Source organism: Cajanus cajan, chromosome 1 (assembly GCF_000230855.2).
Source record: "Cajanus cajan strain Asha chromosome 1, NIPB_CcT2T_4, whole genome shotgun sequence".
Lineage (NCBI taxonomy): Eukaryota > Viridiplantae > Streptophyta > Magnoliopsida > Fabales > Fabaceae > Cajanus > Cajanus cajan.
In genome coordinates, this window is record NC_138517.1 from 19,165,491 (window position 1) to 19,182,385 (window position 16,895).

Genomic DNA, 16,895 nt, shown 5'->3' on the forward strand with positions numbered 1-16,895 from the left:
ATCACCATATGCATCATATATATAATGAGCATACATGATCTAAAACTTTGACTTTAAACAGCATAAGCATCAATTTAAATCAATTATTTATAAATATAATCACGCTCGGCGCAGTCAGCTCGTGCCTGGCCTAACACCAACCCAAGAGCTCTAAGCTCTTCCACGCCTGCCACGCTCAACCTGCGCCCGACCTAATCCTAGTCAGAGAATTCAAAACTCCCATTCAACTGACAAATCCAACCATATGAAAACACAAAATCACAATGCATAGACTCCATACAACATAAAACAAACTCAAAAGCAACATGCACCCATCCGATGCATCAAATTCACCAAAAATCCCATTTTTCCCAAAACTCCAAAAAATGAGCGCATTCTCCGATCCAGCCATGGATCCTCAACTTTCATAAATCAATTGAGTTTCTAAACTCATATGCAACTTAAACAACAAATGTTCTATCTTCCCTTTCCTGAAGATCGAATCAAATAGCCGATAATTGTGACGAAATAAAATTCCTTTCCAAAGCTCAACACGGAACTTCAATACTCCCAAAGCAAGCTTTCTAATATGAATTTCAAGAAAAGACAGAAGGCATTAGTGGTCTAGAGGAGAAAAGGAATCATACAGAGAAATTTGGGAGAGAAAGGAGCTCACAGACCCAGAGACCTTCTCTCTAAAACTTCTCTCTAAAAACTCTCATTCTCCTGAAGGCCCCTAACCCTTATTTATAGAATTTCCAAAGTGGCCAGAACAGCCTGTACCGATACCGGAACGGCCCATTCTGAATTCCCTCAACACGCACAAAAATCACCTGTAGAATGGCCCGTTCTGAAATCAGAAAGGCTCGTTCTAGGACTCATTCGGAACGGCCCGTTCTCCCTCCAGAACGGCCCGTTCTCCTTCCGGAACGGCCCGTTCCCAATCAGTAGTTTGGAACGGCCCGTTCTGGCTACTGAATCCTTTCTTTTTTATCTTTTTTTTCTCCTCTACGTTACATGGCTTCTATCTTGTACTTGTCCTAATTGTGATATCATTATATTTTCTTGTGATTGGTTATTTTTTTTAACAATATTCAACTTTTTGCGTCTCCTCATGGTATTTCCACAAGCATAAAAAAATTAGTTTTAAATTTTTGTAAAGAAAGTAAGGGATTTAAGAAACATTATCATCACATGTACCATATAAAGTTATAGATTAAAAAAATACCTATAATTACAATAAATGAGAAAAAGTACATTAATTTAGAAAAAGTCTTCTTCATCACTTGTACCATCTTCATCCTCAAAATTTTGGAGAATGTCTTCCATATTTGTTGTAACTTTAATAACATCATCAATATAATCAGTTTCTGGTATGATCAAATCATTATCAGTTATCTCTTCTTAGATTTGTTCATTCCCTTGATCTATGTCATTAAACTTCTCATCACCCAAGTCATATACATCTTTAACTTTAACATGCACAACAAGCCAATCACTATGCACTACTAGAAAAACACTATTTAACATCGCTACATCTACATCGGTTTTAACAGAATCGATGTAAATAAGAAATGCGGTGGCAGTTTTGTAAATAAATAAAAGATGTAAACATATTTACATCGGTTTTGTAAAAAAACGATGTAGATGTAAACAATTTTACATCGGTTTTACCCTTAACCGATGTAAAAATGAAATTACAAAATTATTCTACGTCGGGTTTACATGTAACCGATGTAGAAGTGATAACAAAACACGCAACTCGCAACTGAACCCTCTCTCGACACAATACCCTCACGAGGTCTTTTGGTGCTGGCCCTCAAACTCACGAAAACCCTAGTTGTTAGTGTTCCAAATCCACGAACGGCCGGAGCTCTCCCAAAATGTGGTGGTGCTCCAAATCCACAAATACTCTTGGAGGAGCTGTCCGAAAATGTGAGCTCAAAGTCGTAGGTTTTGCTATGGGAGAGAATGGTGGAGGCCCTATCTCTGCCATCGGTCTCCACCCTCATGGTGCAGACCTTTGTCTTTGGTTGGGAGGTTTTGCAAGCGTGCTTCATCTCTTCCATAAAATCGACGCCATCCCCTTTGGCGGCAGGGGCCTCCGAGGTCGAAGGAGGCAGTGGCGGAGGTGCCCAAGGAAGGCGTCTTGAGGAAGGTGGAAATGGTGATGTGCCAAGAGGTAGGGTTCTCAATGTGCAAGAGGATAAGCTTGTCCTGCTTGACCACTACATGGGAGAGGGCGTATTGCAGGCGCCAGCGGACTCGCAGGTGGGAGGAAAAAGAAAAATGAAAACTTGCTTTTGTCTATCTCAGAATCTGTGTTCTCTCAAATTCAGTATGTCTGAAGGTGAAAGTGAAGGTCTGTTGGAGTACGTGGATGTGGATAGAAAACTCGTTGACAGCATCGCTAACAACTCTCTCGTTTGGAGCTCTTTCCATGGCCTCATTGTTGCCGAAAAAACCTATCAGGTCACTCTCACTCTTGTTCTTCTTTCTAAATTCAATTGGCCACTGTAATGTAATTTCGATTCATTGTTGCAGGCTTCGGGATTCTATCCCTTTGAGAAATTCTTTGAGAAGATTGGTTTAACAATGCCCAACAAGTATGTGTTATATAAATCACTTTGTGAATGTACTTGGCTATTTTCAATTCTAAATTTATTTTTGATGTTGCAGGCTTCTTCGACTGGTTCTAGACCATAATATTGCTGATTATGTCACTGCAAAGAACAATGTTGTGTTGTCATACAAGGATATGAGCCACACCAATTCATATGGTCTTATACGTGGCATACAATTTGCTTCCTTTGTTGTTCAATATTATGGGCTGGTATTAGATCTTTTGCTTCTTGGACTGACTCGAGCCAATCACTTTTTTCACTTTGCATTGGTGTCTTTCAGAATTTTAAAACTGGCATTGGATGTGTAACCTAACATGTTAGAGATTGAAACTAGTGTTAAAAAGTCTGGTTGTCAGTTGATTTCAAAATATATCCACATCTTCCCCTGATAAAAAAACGTTGCATTTTCTAATTGTTAATTTCCTTTTCTTTTATGTTTTTGCAGTTTTGAATTTTTCTTTTAAAACCTATGTTTTGAATTTTTTGCAGTTTTGTTAATTTCCCCTGGGAGTTGTTCTCTTGTTTCTGTTTCTTTGATTTATTCTTTTCTCTATTTTTTTGAGGGCAGGGGTGGGTGGGGACTGATGATAATAACCTGCAACTCGAGGCCACCACTCAGTTTTGGAAGCTGCTTTCGATTGGTTCGGATTGGCTTCTGTGTTTAATATGTTGTTTGATGAATTTTAATGGACATTTGGTGAATTACTTAATTTAGTTTTTATGTATCAGAACGTAGTCCTCCAATTGAGGAGGTTATACAAACCGGTGTAGTTTCTCGCTTTGTTGAGTTCCTGATGAGGGAAGACTTTCCACAGCTTCAGGTTTCTACTTGTCTGCTTTATTTTATTTAATCTAATAATTTCTTTTTTATTTAATTTATTTATATATTATTTTCCCCGTTCCAAATAATAAGTCTATCATTCGAGTATATTTTTTTACAAAAAAAAATGGTTTCTTTAATTAAAGATTTGATTTTTTAAACAAGTTCTTAATAACAAATTTTATAAATGAAAAAATATGATTAAATACTAAAATGGTTAGCCAAATTTCTAATAGAGTGGGTGATATTTTGTATTGATAACTTATTTATAAAAGAATATACAATTTTAAGAAAATATGTAGACCTTTATCTTAATTCTATTATTTTGTTTTCATTGTTTTTATTATTTCACAATTATCACCTTTTGATTGCAGCTAAATCTGTTAGTCAATTATGTTGTGACAATCATGCTCAAATGTTTGTAGTGGTTGATTGATCATCCAAATTTTTTGTCAAATCAAGTTTACATTGGTGGCGATTCATACTCTGGTATTCCTATTCCAGTGATTGTTCAAGAAATTTCACAAGGTAAAAAAACCCGTATATGATTCAACCATGGATAAATATCCGGGTTAGAATCTTTATCTCTTATGAGTATATTTATTTTAACTTTTTTTCTTATAAATATTAGGAGTTCTGAATATGTTTATGTTAGAGATTGAAACTAGTGTTATATGTGTAAATTTATCTTTAACATTAATTATTAAATTACCATTATTTATCCTATTTTGCTGATCCATTACCGTTTTTCAATAATTATATATTTGCTTCCATTTAGGCATTGATCTCATCATCATTATTATTATATAGTAATAAGATTGACAACAAATAGTGCGTCTTAAAGCATTTGATTTTTCGTTAACTGTTTGTACTGGTGTTTGAGAGTAAAGTTTCAAGAGCTGTTTGCCCTACAAATAAGCATGATTTTTTTTTAAAAAAAAAATCAATCTACATCGGTTCTCCAGAGAACCGATGTAAATTTATGCTTAAATCTACATCGGTTTTTCAGAACCGATGTAAAAAACTATACATTTTCTACATCGGTCTATTCTACATCGGTTCTAAAACCGATGTAGATGGCTTTAGAGAACCGATGTAGAATGTGCATATTGTAGTAGTGATGTCTTTTATTTCCCACATAGAATACTTTCTTGGCTTGAGATGCACAAATAAATGGGTCATCACAAATATCATTCCCTGTATGTTGCAAATAATTGAAATTTACTAATGACATGCCTAAGTTTCCAATTTTGCAACCCACTATAAAAAAAAGTCAATTAAGTGACCGATTTTTTTTCGTCGCTAATAGCGACATAATTAGTTGCAGTCTTTATTTAGCGACTGAATTAGCGATAAAATATTTTCAGTAGCAATTTCTCGGTCGCTATTCAGTTTGTAAATTACATATCCTTTAGTGACCAAATTGTATGTAAATTAGCGATCGAATTGGTTTCGGTAGCTAAATTAGCGACGAAAAAATTTTGGTCGCTAAAAATAATACAAAAATATTATTTATAATAATGATAGGGACCAAATAAAAATCGGTCGCTAAATGTAAATTTTTTTTTAAAATTAAGAATATATTTTTTTCAAAATGAAAGAAAATATAAAAAAAAATATAATATTATTTTTATAATAATAAAAATTAATGATAAGAAATAAAAATCATGACCCTTCCAATAAAATTATTTTATATTTTAAAATAATACATATTATATAATATAAAATAGATAATATATCATAATATATTAAACAATGACAAACATAATGTTATAAAAGAAATTTAAATAATAATTTTTTTAATTGAATCTTTAAAACAATTTGGACTAATTTCAATAATAAATTATCTATCAAATTTATTTATTTTTATTTTGAGAAATTTATTTCTCTTTTATCATACTTAATATTTTATTTTATTAGATAATTTGAAAATACACAATTTATTGTGATTTCCAATTTTGTTAAGGTAAAAAAATTTCTTTTAATTTTTAAATCTTATTTTATTTTAATTATTGTTTTAAAAATTAAACTTAAATATCTAGTTTAGTTGATATAAACATGTTAGTTTCATCAACTTAAAAATAATTGTTTTATATACGGATTAATAACAACTTATCAAACAAATCTAAAATCAATAAAAAAAATTAGATGTTTTTTAAAAATAATTATTGTGTTAACTTAACAATAACCATCATAAAATTTTAAAAATGTATTTTTCATTTAATTATTCATAAAAAATACTTTTAAATTAACCATTCACCAAAAAAGATACTTTTAATTAAAATATTTTTTTTAATTTTATTAATTCATTGTCATCCTCTCAATTGATTAAAAAGTGATAAAATATAATTAATGTTAAATTAATTATTTTAATAAATAAAAATTATAAAATAAATTATATATATAAATATACACACCAATAACACGTGAATTATATTACTGATGGAATATTTCTGACAAATTTATATTTGTAAAAAATATAAGAATTTTTGACAAAAATTGGCAATCATATATTAAAAAAGAATATTAGTAAAAATTGAAATATATATATATATAGAGAGAGAGAGAGAGAAGGAGGAGGAATCGAATGACTTACAAAGTAACTCTTAATAAAGTTACTCCGCTCAATAACTCATGGTATATGTTGAATTCATCGATTTAATTATTAAATTAAAAGTTGTTAAATTTTACTAATAATTAATATATAAAATATTGATTAGCTTTGGAATAAATGATTTGCAAACAATATAGTTGAAAAATTAATTATTTTAAATTATTTAACTAGAATCTTATTAATAATTTACTATAGAATTTTGATATTTTTGTATAACTAATATATGGTTTTAAACTTGATATGAAAATACTATGATATAACTTGATAAGATTTTAAATTAAAATTTTACTAATGGTTGATAATTAGAAAATAAAACAAGGATAAATACATTTTTTGAATTTTATATCTTATATTTAAGATGAATAAATATATTAAGTTAATTAATAATTTATTTAAAATGTTAAATTTTAATTTAAAAAAATAATATTTTAAAAGAGAAGGGTTATAATAACACTGTTGTAACTTTTAATAAGTATTAGATCACTCAATAACTTTATATTAAATGTGAATTTTATAAATTCAACCGCCAGATTAAAAGTTTTTTTACTCTTAGATCATATATACAAAATTTTATATGAATTCAAGATGAAATTTTATACTTCATTCTTGTAAAACAAAATTAACATAATATATACATTTCAAAATATACTAAAATATGAGCACTTTGATTACCTTCAAGTTGTTGTTCAATTTTAACAAAACTTGATATAAACATATAAAGTGACATGAACCTTCAATCTAACAGTTGGATTTATAAAATTCACATTTAATACAAAGTTATTGAGCGGTGTAATACTTAGTAAAAGTTATAACAATGTTATTATAACCCTTCTCATTTTAAAATATATAAATTATTATTTAAACTTTTGAATTTATAATAAATAATTTAAATTTTATCATAATATTAATTTTAAATAGAAATAAGTAGATTGTTAATTATAAAAATAAGTATATATATAAATAAAGATTAATTAAATATAATATAATTATTATATATATTATTATATATTTATAACGGTCTGGACACACCGAAATGAGAAGGATCCAAAGATAGTATAAGTTTGAGATTATATAGTTGAGGATGACTTAAATGAATTAATTTGTATAACTTATACTAACAACATGCATCTGCTTTTCGGTAACTTATCTCATCAGAACTTCACAGTTAAATGTGCTTGACTTGGAGTAATATAGGGATGGGTGACCTGCTGGGAAGTTTCCTAAAAACTATGTAATTAAGGACAAAACATGCTGAAAAGTGAAGTATTGTGAAATAGAATCCTTGAGAGGCCAAATATGAGTGCTTCGTAATGATCGAATTTGCGATGTTTATAAAATTTAATAAAATAAAAAATAAATATTTAGCGACCAATTTAGCGACCTATTTTTTGGTCACTGATTTGGTCCCCATATTCATTAGCGACCAAAATCATTGCAACCATTTTGCGACCGAAATTTTCGCTCGCTAAACAGGGACCGAAAATTTTTCCGTCGCTATATAGCTTTGCAACCAGAGTTTTTGCGACTACTTAAATTTGGTCGCTAAGGTAAATAGCAACCGATTTTAGTGGTCGCTAAATGCCATTTTTTTTGTAGTGACCCCTATTTATGTCAACGTAATCGCGCATAAAAAGTACAACCTTAAATCTTCCCAAGTAATCCAATTGAATTATATCTATCAACGCACCATAGTAATTTATTTATTCCCCTTCCTTAGGCTGCTTATCTCTTGTGCTAACATAACTTCTTGATGGAGGAGGCCCATGGGCCAAGGGCCCAACTACTAGGGCTATGGCAAAGAGGATTGAAGAAGAATGGGCCCATGCTCAAGGAAAGCCCATCACACTTTTTAGTTGGGCTTTGACTCAAGTCCAAGTAGAGCAGGAGTAGTGTAGGGTTGGGCCTTAGGGCTTGTATTTCTTGTTTAGGCCTTGTATTTCGACCATTTAGACTAGAATTTCATTTCATGGTCATTTAGATTTAGGGTTAATTTAGGTTAACATGTACATCTTCATTTGAATGGAATTAGTATGTCATTTGAAGTGTATTTCGGCCATGTGCACACATGCACATGGTGTGACCGAAATGCAACTCAAATGGATACTAAATCACATCGAATGAGTGCACATGGAGGAGGTGACCGGTTGGCACCAAAATTTGAATCTTTGAATTCAAATTTTGGCGCCTAGAGTTAAGTAAACCATACCATGGTTTTACTTAACTCTAGGTAAACCCAACTTAAACCCTTAACCTAATTTTGCCTATAAATCTTTCTTTGGCCGAGTTTTGTAACACTTTTGGATTAATTGAATGAGTTTTCACCATTTGAAACCTCTCCCTCCGAAAGTCTCTTAACCTACCTCTACCCTCCTTGAGCTCCTCTCTTTGTAGAGCTAGGTTACTACTCTTCTATTTGGACTTAGCTTGGTTAAGCCTAGGTCACATTGTTCTTCTTGGAAGCTCCTATTCCTTGTTCTTCATCCAAGGACCCGAGAAGAATTGAAGCATTCTTGAGGATTCACCAAGTGGAACCTCATCAAGTGGTATCATGAGCTTCGGTCATCAAAAGATAAGTGTTCTTGTCTTTTGAATTGTATGATCCATGTTCATCCTTGTTCATCTTTGTGTTCATGTCATTTTAGAGTTGATTCCTTCCTAGATCTATTTTCTTGTCTTAAAATTGATGATCTAGTTTCGATTTTTGCTTGAATGATTCATATGTGCATTTTATCTTGAATTGCTTTTCATGAATCATGCTCCATTTCTTATGCTTTAGGAAAAATCTGCCTATGAACATTTTAATTTGCTTGAGTCCTATTTGAAAATTTTTTTCAGTCAATTGTATTTGAGTAATTTTCTTTTTGAATCCATGTCTAGAAGTCATGTGTAGTTCTTTCCTTGTTGATCATTCTTAGCTATGCTTGTTTAACTTTGTGTTTTCATTTTCATCTTGAAAATTTTTTCTGGATTTGGCCAAGATCCTTGTTGTCCTTGTGTGCTCATAATTTTTTTGCTTTGAATTGAGTTCATAAACTACTATTAGTTCATTAGTAGTTTTCTTAGTTTTTAGGTTTCCTATGCTATAAAGTGTCTTACATTTTTTTTTGCCTAATTCCGTGAGTTCAATCTTGTGAATCTTTTGGTTGCTGAAAATTTGTGTTTAGATCAATTTGAAATTTGAATTTAGGAGCCAAAACCGTGCCATGTGCTAAAAACAAAGCAAGTGACAAAAGCATGTTACACTTAATTTCATTTTGACCTAATTTGCTTCTCATTTACATCTTAATTTGAAACGATTTTTTTGTGCTTACTAAAACAAGTGCGTGGACTGTAAATTTACAAAGGAAAAAGGCATCTCCTAAACATATATATATATATATATATATATATATATATATATATATATATATAGAACAAAGTTCAAAAGAAAAAAATGCAAAAGAAATTTGTTAAAAAAAAAATAGTCAAAATCTTATTGTCAAAGTTAAAAGCCAAACAAGGAGATTGTGTTGAAATTGTTTTAATGCTCTTCTTGGTTTGACATTGCATCTTGTGTATACATTTTTCAGCTTACCAATTTTGAGTGTTTTGGTTTTGATATTCAATTCTAGAACCTATCTAGGTTAATTCCTTCTTGTCCTTGCCTATTCTTTGCTTGGTTCACCTATATTGTTTCCTATTCTACTCCTTTCTTGTCTTGGTTAAATCTCAAAATTCTTTTGGCTGTTTGTGTTCCTCTTTTACTCAAAGTGTGACCTAGTTTTTTAGATAGTCTATCTCCATAGAAGCTAGTTCTACAAGGGTCATCAAAAGAGGACTAAGAAAAGGAGGAGGAAGGTGACAAAGAGAGCTCTCGGATTGGCTACCAAAATTAAACACCAAACAATTTTCTTGCTGAAATTTTGTGACTACTAGACTTACACACATCCTTAGAGACACATTGGAGTTCATTTCATTTTGTATTGAATTTAAAAAAAAAAAAAATAGAGCATTAGTGACGGATTTAGAGACCAAATTTTCCTTACTAATTTGAATTTTCATTGCAAAATTGGTCTCTAATTTTTCACTAATTTTGGTGACTGTTTTTGCCTTATCTTGAACCCACTTGTTTACTTTGCTGTTCAGTTTTAATTCATTGTAATTTGGCCATTTTCTAGGAGTGTCTTGGGAGTGTCTTTGGTACACAACCATCTCTCCTTATGTTTCTAATTTCGTTAGACTTGGTGGGAGTGGTCCTTGATTGGTCTTTGGTACCTCTCAAGCTCTCACCTTAGGAAAACGTTTAGATAGCTTTTAATTTCTTGTAATCATTCTTGTTTAGTTGTTAACTCGTCTAGTTTTTCACATAGCACAATTCATTCAAAATATTTTCATTGAAAAGATTTTTGGTGGAGATTAACTACAAGGGGGATTAGTAATTTTTACTTGAAGAGGCTTGGTTATTAAGTGGCTCTTAGTAGCTCACCTCCCTCCAAAGTTTAATTTGTATACTTAGTCCTCCAAGTTCTTAGTCTTAACCTTGTAAAAAATTGCTTTCAAAACATCTTTCATCAAAAGAAATCTTTCTCCTATAATGGAAGAATTTTCTATCCTCATAGTGATAGTAATTCAAGTGATTACAATGATATTTCTAAAGTATCACATGAATTAATATCATTAAAAATTTGGAAAGAGCAAGAGTCCAAACAAAGACTTAAAGAAAAACTTGAAAGGGAGGCTTAACTTGCTCTTTTGGAGGAGGAAATTCGTTTGTTAAAGGAAAAAGAAGAAAAATTGCACCATAAGCACCGAAGTAGACATAGCTCCCAAGCTCATAGTTCAACCATAGGAGAATCCATGCATGATGATAGCCTAGCTTTAGGTGATCATTACCAAAAACCTCCTAGAAGAGTTCATAGGACCCCCAAAACAAGGGAATCTAGGGTAGATCTCCCTTATTTTCATGGCAAGGATGATGTTGAGGGGTACCTTGATTGGGAAATGAAGGTTGAACAAATCTTCACTTGCCATCAAGTGAGTGAAGAAAGAAAAGTGTCTCTAGCCACCTTAAGCTTTCAAGGCCATGCCATGTATTGGTGGACATCCCTAGTTAGGGATAGGCGTCTCCATAATGACCCTCCAATACAATATTGGAATGAGTTAAGGAGTGCCTTGAGAAGGAGACACATTCCCTCATTACACTAGGGAGCTTATCAACAAGCTCCAAAGACTCCATCAAAGAAACATGACTGTGGAAGAATATAGACAAACCATGGAGTTGTATTTAATGAGGGCTGGCATTAGGGAGGAGGAAGATATTACCATTGCTAGATTTTTGAGTGGTTTGACTTTTGAGATAAGAGATAAGGTTGAGCTTCTACCTTATAGAGATTTGAATGACTTGGTTCAACTTTGTATCAAGGTTGAACAAAGAAATTTGAGAAAGAATTTCAAAACAAGCTCATACTTATCTCCTTACTCAAAGGTTGACTACAAGAGGGAGGGAAAATTTTTTGAAAAGAAAAATACTTTTGATTCCTCAAAAAAATCTAGACAAGGGTAAAGCAAAAGAGGTAAAAGAAAAGAAAAACACCTCACACACTAGCACCAAGTCTAGTGATATAAAGTGCTTTAAATGTCTTGGGAGAGGCCACATTGCTTCTCAATTCCCTGATAAAAAGGTCATGATACTAAAGGGCCAAGACATTTATAGTAGCCAAGATGAAGCTATTACTTCTCCATCTTCAAGTGAGGATGAAGAAGAAGCAAGTGAGGGAGAGTCATGTGAGGTCACTTACCCTTACAATGGGGAACTTCTTATGATGAGAAGGGTCCTCAATAACCAACCTAGTGACACACAATCCCAAAGAGAGAACATCTTTCATACAAGATGCAATATTTCAAACAAAGCTTGTTTTCTAATTGTGGATAGTGGATCTTGGTGCAATTGTTATAGCACTAGGATGGTTGAAAAGTTGGGCTTAACTACCACACCCCACCCCAAACCTTATCAACTTCATTGGCTTAATGATGATGGGGATATGGTGGTTAACCAACAAGTGGAAGTAGAGTTTTCTATTGGGAACTATCAAGATAAAGTTAAATGTGATGTAGTTCCCATGGAAGCTTGTCATATTTTATTGGGTAGGCCATGGCAATTTGATAAGCAAACACATCATGATGGCCTAACCAATAAAATAACTTTCACTCACAAGGGTAAGAAGTTTGTGCTTCATCCTCTATCACCTTCACAAGTGTAGACCCCTAAAATTGTCCGGGTCGGAAATAAAGCTTGAAGACTCTTGAAGACTGAAGGAAAGTCAGCCAGAAGGACTCATGGAAGGCCCTAGGAGGATTCTCTGTAGGTCTAGAGGTCTTATAATAGCTCAAAATAAGGAAGTGGAGGGAATGAAGCCCAATACGGCCTCCCAAAAGTTCAGTACGGCCGTATTGAACATTTTGAACTACAATACGGCCGCACTGAACTCAATACGGCCGTATTGAAGTTTCTGAACTTCAATACAGCCGCACTGAACTCAATACGGCCGTATTGAAGTTTCTGAACTTCAATACAGCCGCACTGAACTCAATACGGCAGTATTGAGTTTTGTTGAACTTCAATACGGCCGTACTGAATTCAATACGGCCGTATTGTAGTTCAAAACTTCAATACGGGCCGTATTGACTCCAGGGCCCGTATTGCGCCTGTTCCCTATAAATAAGACGTCATTTGGACGTCATTCCACACTTTTACACTGAGTTTTAACCCTCTTCTTGAGTATTCTGGGTTTTTTTGAGCAGTGCTCTGCCTAGAAATCACTCGGAGAGTTGATCCGACAAAGTTCTCGAGTTCTGAGCTTTTTGCTTGAGTCTCGAACTGAGTCGAAGGGAAATCCTCCGGATTTCCATAGTTAAAATTTTCTAGGAGGGAGCGAGCGGGCTTGTAGAGCGAGGGAACGCCAAAAAGCTTCCTAGTTTTACTTGAATATAAAAGCACGCTTCAAAGGTTTCTTCTTAAGTCCTTCCTTTTACTGCTTTCTGTGTGTATATTTAACTGTCATCATGTAGATAGTTAAGTTATAATTGTTTAGAATAAATAAATAAGGGGCAATTTAGTAATTTCGCACTATTATTTTTAGAAATAATCTGTCATAGGGAACCCGAAAGGGGCGCTGTGGGGTGCTAACACCTTCCCCACGCGTAACCGACTCCCTTACCCGACTCTGGTTGTAATGGCCGAAGTCGATTTTTGAATCGATTGCCTTAAACTTCTTTTTCCAATGTTTTGAGTAAAACATTGGTGGCGACTCCATGAACCCTTCCTTTTTATGAAAACCGCTAATCAATGGAGGGTCCCGCTTGGGATTAACATGGATTGGTGAGCCTTTTAATAAAATTGCTCGTTTGACAAGGTCTCAGTTTGAGAATAAGTCATTCTAGCAATCCATATTTTTAAACAAATAAAAGAGTCCAACCATCCTTCGCGAATGCCGAAAGCCCGTTTCGGGCCGGTGGCGACAGATGGCGACTCCACTGGGGAAGCCTCGAGAGTCAGTCCCATTTAGTGACAGATTATTTTTAACAAATAATAGTTTAAAATTACTTCATTACCCCTCGCTTGTATGATAATATGTTTTATCTATTTGGCTTTAAATAACTGTTGTATGTTTAAATTCTCGCAATTGTTTGGAATACAAACTGTACACGAACCTTTGCACACAACAGTTCCCTCTATACCCGGGGGCATGAGTGGAAAGCCATAGGGAGTGGATGTTAGTACGGCCGGTTGTCGAATGGGTCTATAGGTGCCCGTAGACCGTTGTCGGAAAACATCACTCAAGGTGATAACCATGAACTCAAGTCCGACAGTGCGTTGGAACTTTCCATCGACTTACGACGAGAGGAATTGGGTCCCTATAATGGGGGCACCTTGGGGGCCTCAGACCGGTGAGAACAGTTAGAACCACCTTGAATATGCACTTTTCTGCAGGATACCCCTACCTCGTGATTCGCTCGTGACTGTTCGTGGATGAGTGAATTGTTTGTGCATTGTTTATGTGACATTGTTTGAGCATACATTGCATTTCTTTAAACATACAACATTCCTTTTTTAAAATAAGAATAAATAGGAATAAGAATCTTCCATTGCATGGTGTTAACATCTACCTTCATCACATTCATATAGGTAGTTTCCCTTTTCACCCAAAAAATACAAAAAACAAAATACCTAAAAAAAAGAAAAAAAAGGGTTATTTATCCAAACCAAGCAATATCATGCATCATCTTAGGGACATCCTAAAAACATGATAATGCTTAGTTGAATAAACACAATGCATGCATATTCAACGTCATCATCTCATATCATGCATTCTTATCAAAGATCATGGAGGGATCTAGATTTGCATTTCATACATCCCTCCTAGTAATTCATTAATAAACATTAATAAAAAGAAAGAATTAATCGATGCGTATGTTCAAGATGGATCGCATGCCGTTTGTTATTAAGTGTAAGCCAACAACCGCGCCAAGCGAGCATACGTCAACTCCGTTGTTGGTAATCAAGACAAACAAAGGGGAAGGTCCAATGCCGTTAAGGATCATCGCTCCAAGGCCTTTTCCCTACGAATCAAATAAGGTTGTGCCATGGATATACGACATCCATTCTTCTGCCGACAGCGATATCTCTAACATCGCTGGACTTGGGGGCATGACTAGGAGTGGCAGGATCTACACTCCCGAAGATCTTCATGATAAAGCCCCCAAGAATAAAGAAAAAAAAAAGAAGAGAGAAAAGAAAACCGAGGAAAAAGAATCCGAGGAGGAGACAGACGAGCTGTTAAAGTTTATCCGACAGAGCGAGTACTCCATCGTGGATCAACTTCATAGGACGTTAGCAAAGATTACGCTGTTGTCGTTGATCCTAAGCTCCGAACCGCATCGGCAAGCTCTGTTGAAAGTTTTGAACGAGGCATATGTGTCGCATACCATCTCCCAAGACAAGTTTGAGGGGATTGTTAGTCACATCACGGCTAATGATCACCTCACTTTCACCGATGAAGAGATCCCCGTCGAGGGACCTAATCACAACAAGCCCTTGCACATCTCCGTAAAGTGCAAGGAGTATCACATCGCAAAAGTCTTGGTAGACAACGGATCTTCCTTGAATGTGATGCCCAAAAGAACGCTTGATCAAGTGGCAATCAAGGGAGTCCAAATGCGCCCGAGCAACATGATCGTTCGAGCCTTCGATGGTTCTAAAAGAGAAGTGGTGGGAGAAATCAATCTTCCAATCCAAATTGGACCCACTATCTTTAATGTCGAATTCCAAGTGATGGACATTACTCCTGCATACAGCTGTCTCCTCGGCCGACCTTGGATTCATGATGCGAAAGCTGTTCCTTCTACGCTCCACCAGAAAGTCAAGTTCATAGTAGATGACAAGCTGGTGACTGTACAAGCTGAAGATGACATACTCATCAGCAAGCCATCTGCCATACCTTATGTGGATGCAGCGGAGGAAGCTTTAGAAACCGCCTTCCAAGCATTGGAGATTGCCAATGTTGAAACGTTTCCCCGAGAAATGAAGAAGGTAGCCCATATGCTCACCAAGAATGGATACTTGCCTGGACAAGGACTTGGCAAGGATTCCCAAGGAATTCTCGAGCTACCCGTTATCAAGGATAATCCGGGGAAACAAGGGTTAGGATACAACCCTAATAAAGATCAAAGGACGAAGAGGAACCAAGATCCTTCTCGACGTTCTTTAAGCCAGATCTTTAGGAAGGCCGATTCACAAGCGTCAAGGCCGGTCGTCGTCATCAAGTGTTCTTCTCCTTCTGATAGGGATGTATAAACCTGATGACTATTAGAGATTACTCCTCGGGGACAGCCCGACCCCCGAGCCTCGATAGGGCACATGTTTCCACTATGATTATAATAAAATCATTCTTCATTATTTCTTATTGCTTCTTTTCTTGCTTACAATAAAATTCTAAACCGCAGTATTTAACCCTGTTTGAATAAACATAAATGAGGTTAAAATCGTCTTAATAAAAATAAACCCGCATCTTTTTTATGTGGAAGTGTGTGACAACTTGGAGCACCTTTCCTTGGCCTCAATAAGTACCGTCATGGATAAAAAGAAATCCATTCAGGACAAAAATCCTAAAAAACAAAAAGCTCGGCAGGAAACCCAAAAAAGGGGACTGCGCAAAAATAAGAGCAAAAGACCCGCTAGGAATCCCACAAAAGGGTGACCTAGGCAAAAATTAGGATTACAAAATAATGAACAAAAACAAAAGCCCGCTAAAACTCCACAAATGGGTGTTTTAGGCAAAAGTTAGGGCAATCGAAAAACAGAATAAATCCATGATGGTACCACCAACTGAATTCAACAAAGGGGCTCAAGAAAAGCTATCCAAGTTGTCAAATCACAAATGTTAATAACCAAGACGTGCTTAACTTCATAAGTGTTTAATCAAACAAGCCTAAACACTTAAGCCTACCATTGGCCAAGCCATTCTTACAAAATCCATTTTTCAAAAAAAATAATCCCCTCTAAAACACAAACTTTCGAAAAAAATATCCTTTCCTTCTTTTCTCTCTTGTCCCAAACGATTTTTGAATAATCTAGTGGAAACATGGAGATATAGTAGTCAATAGGAGGGTTGACACATCTTCTAAAGGAAAGGAAAATTATTTGGTTGATGACACCAAATATCAATATAACATGCATCATTCCTTGGTTACAGAAATCAGCAGCACACAGCCCGTCTAGAGGAATGGCAAAAATCCAAACAGAGAAACGCATCGGTTAATTCTTTTGAAAAGTGAATCAAATAGAATTAGGTGCATCATACTGCATACATGCATACAGATG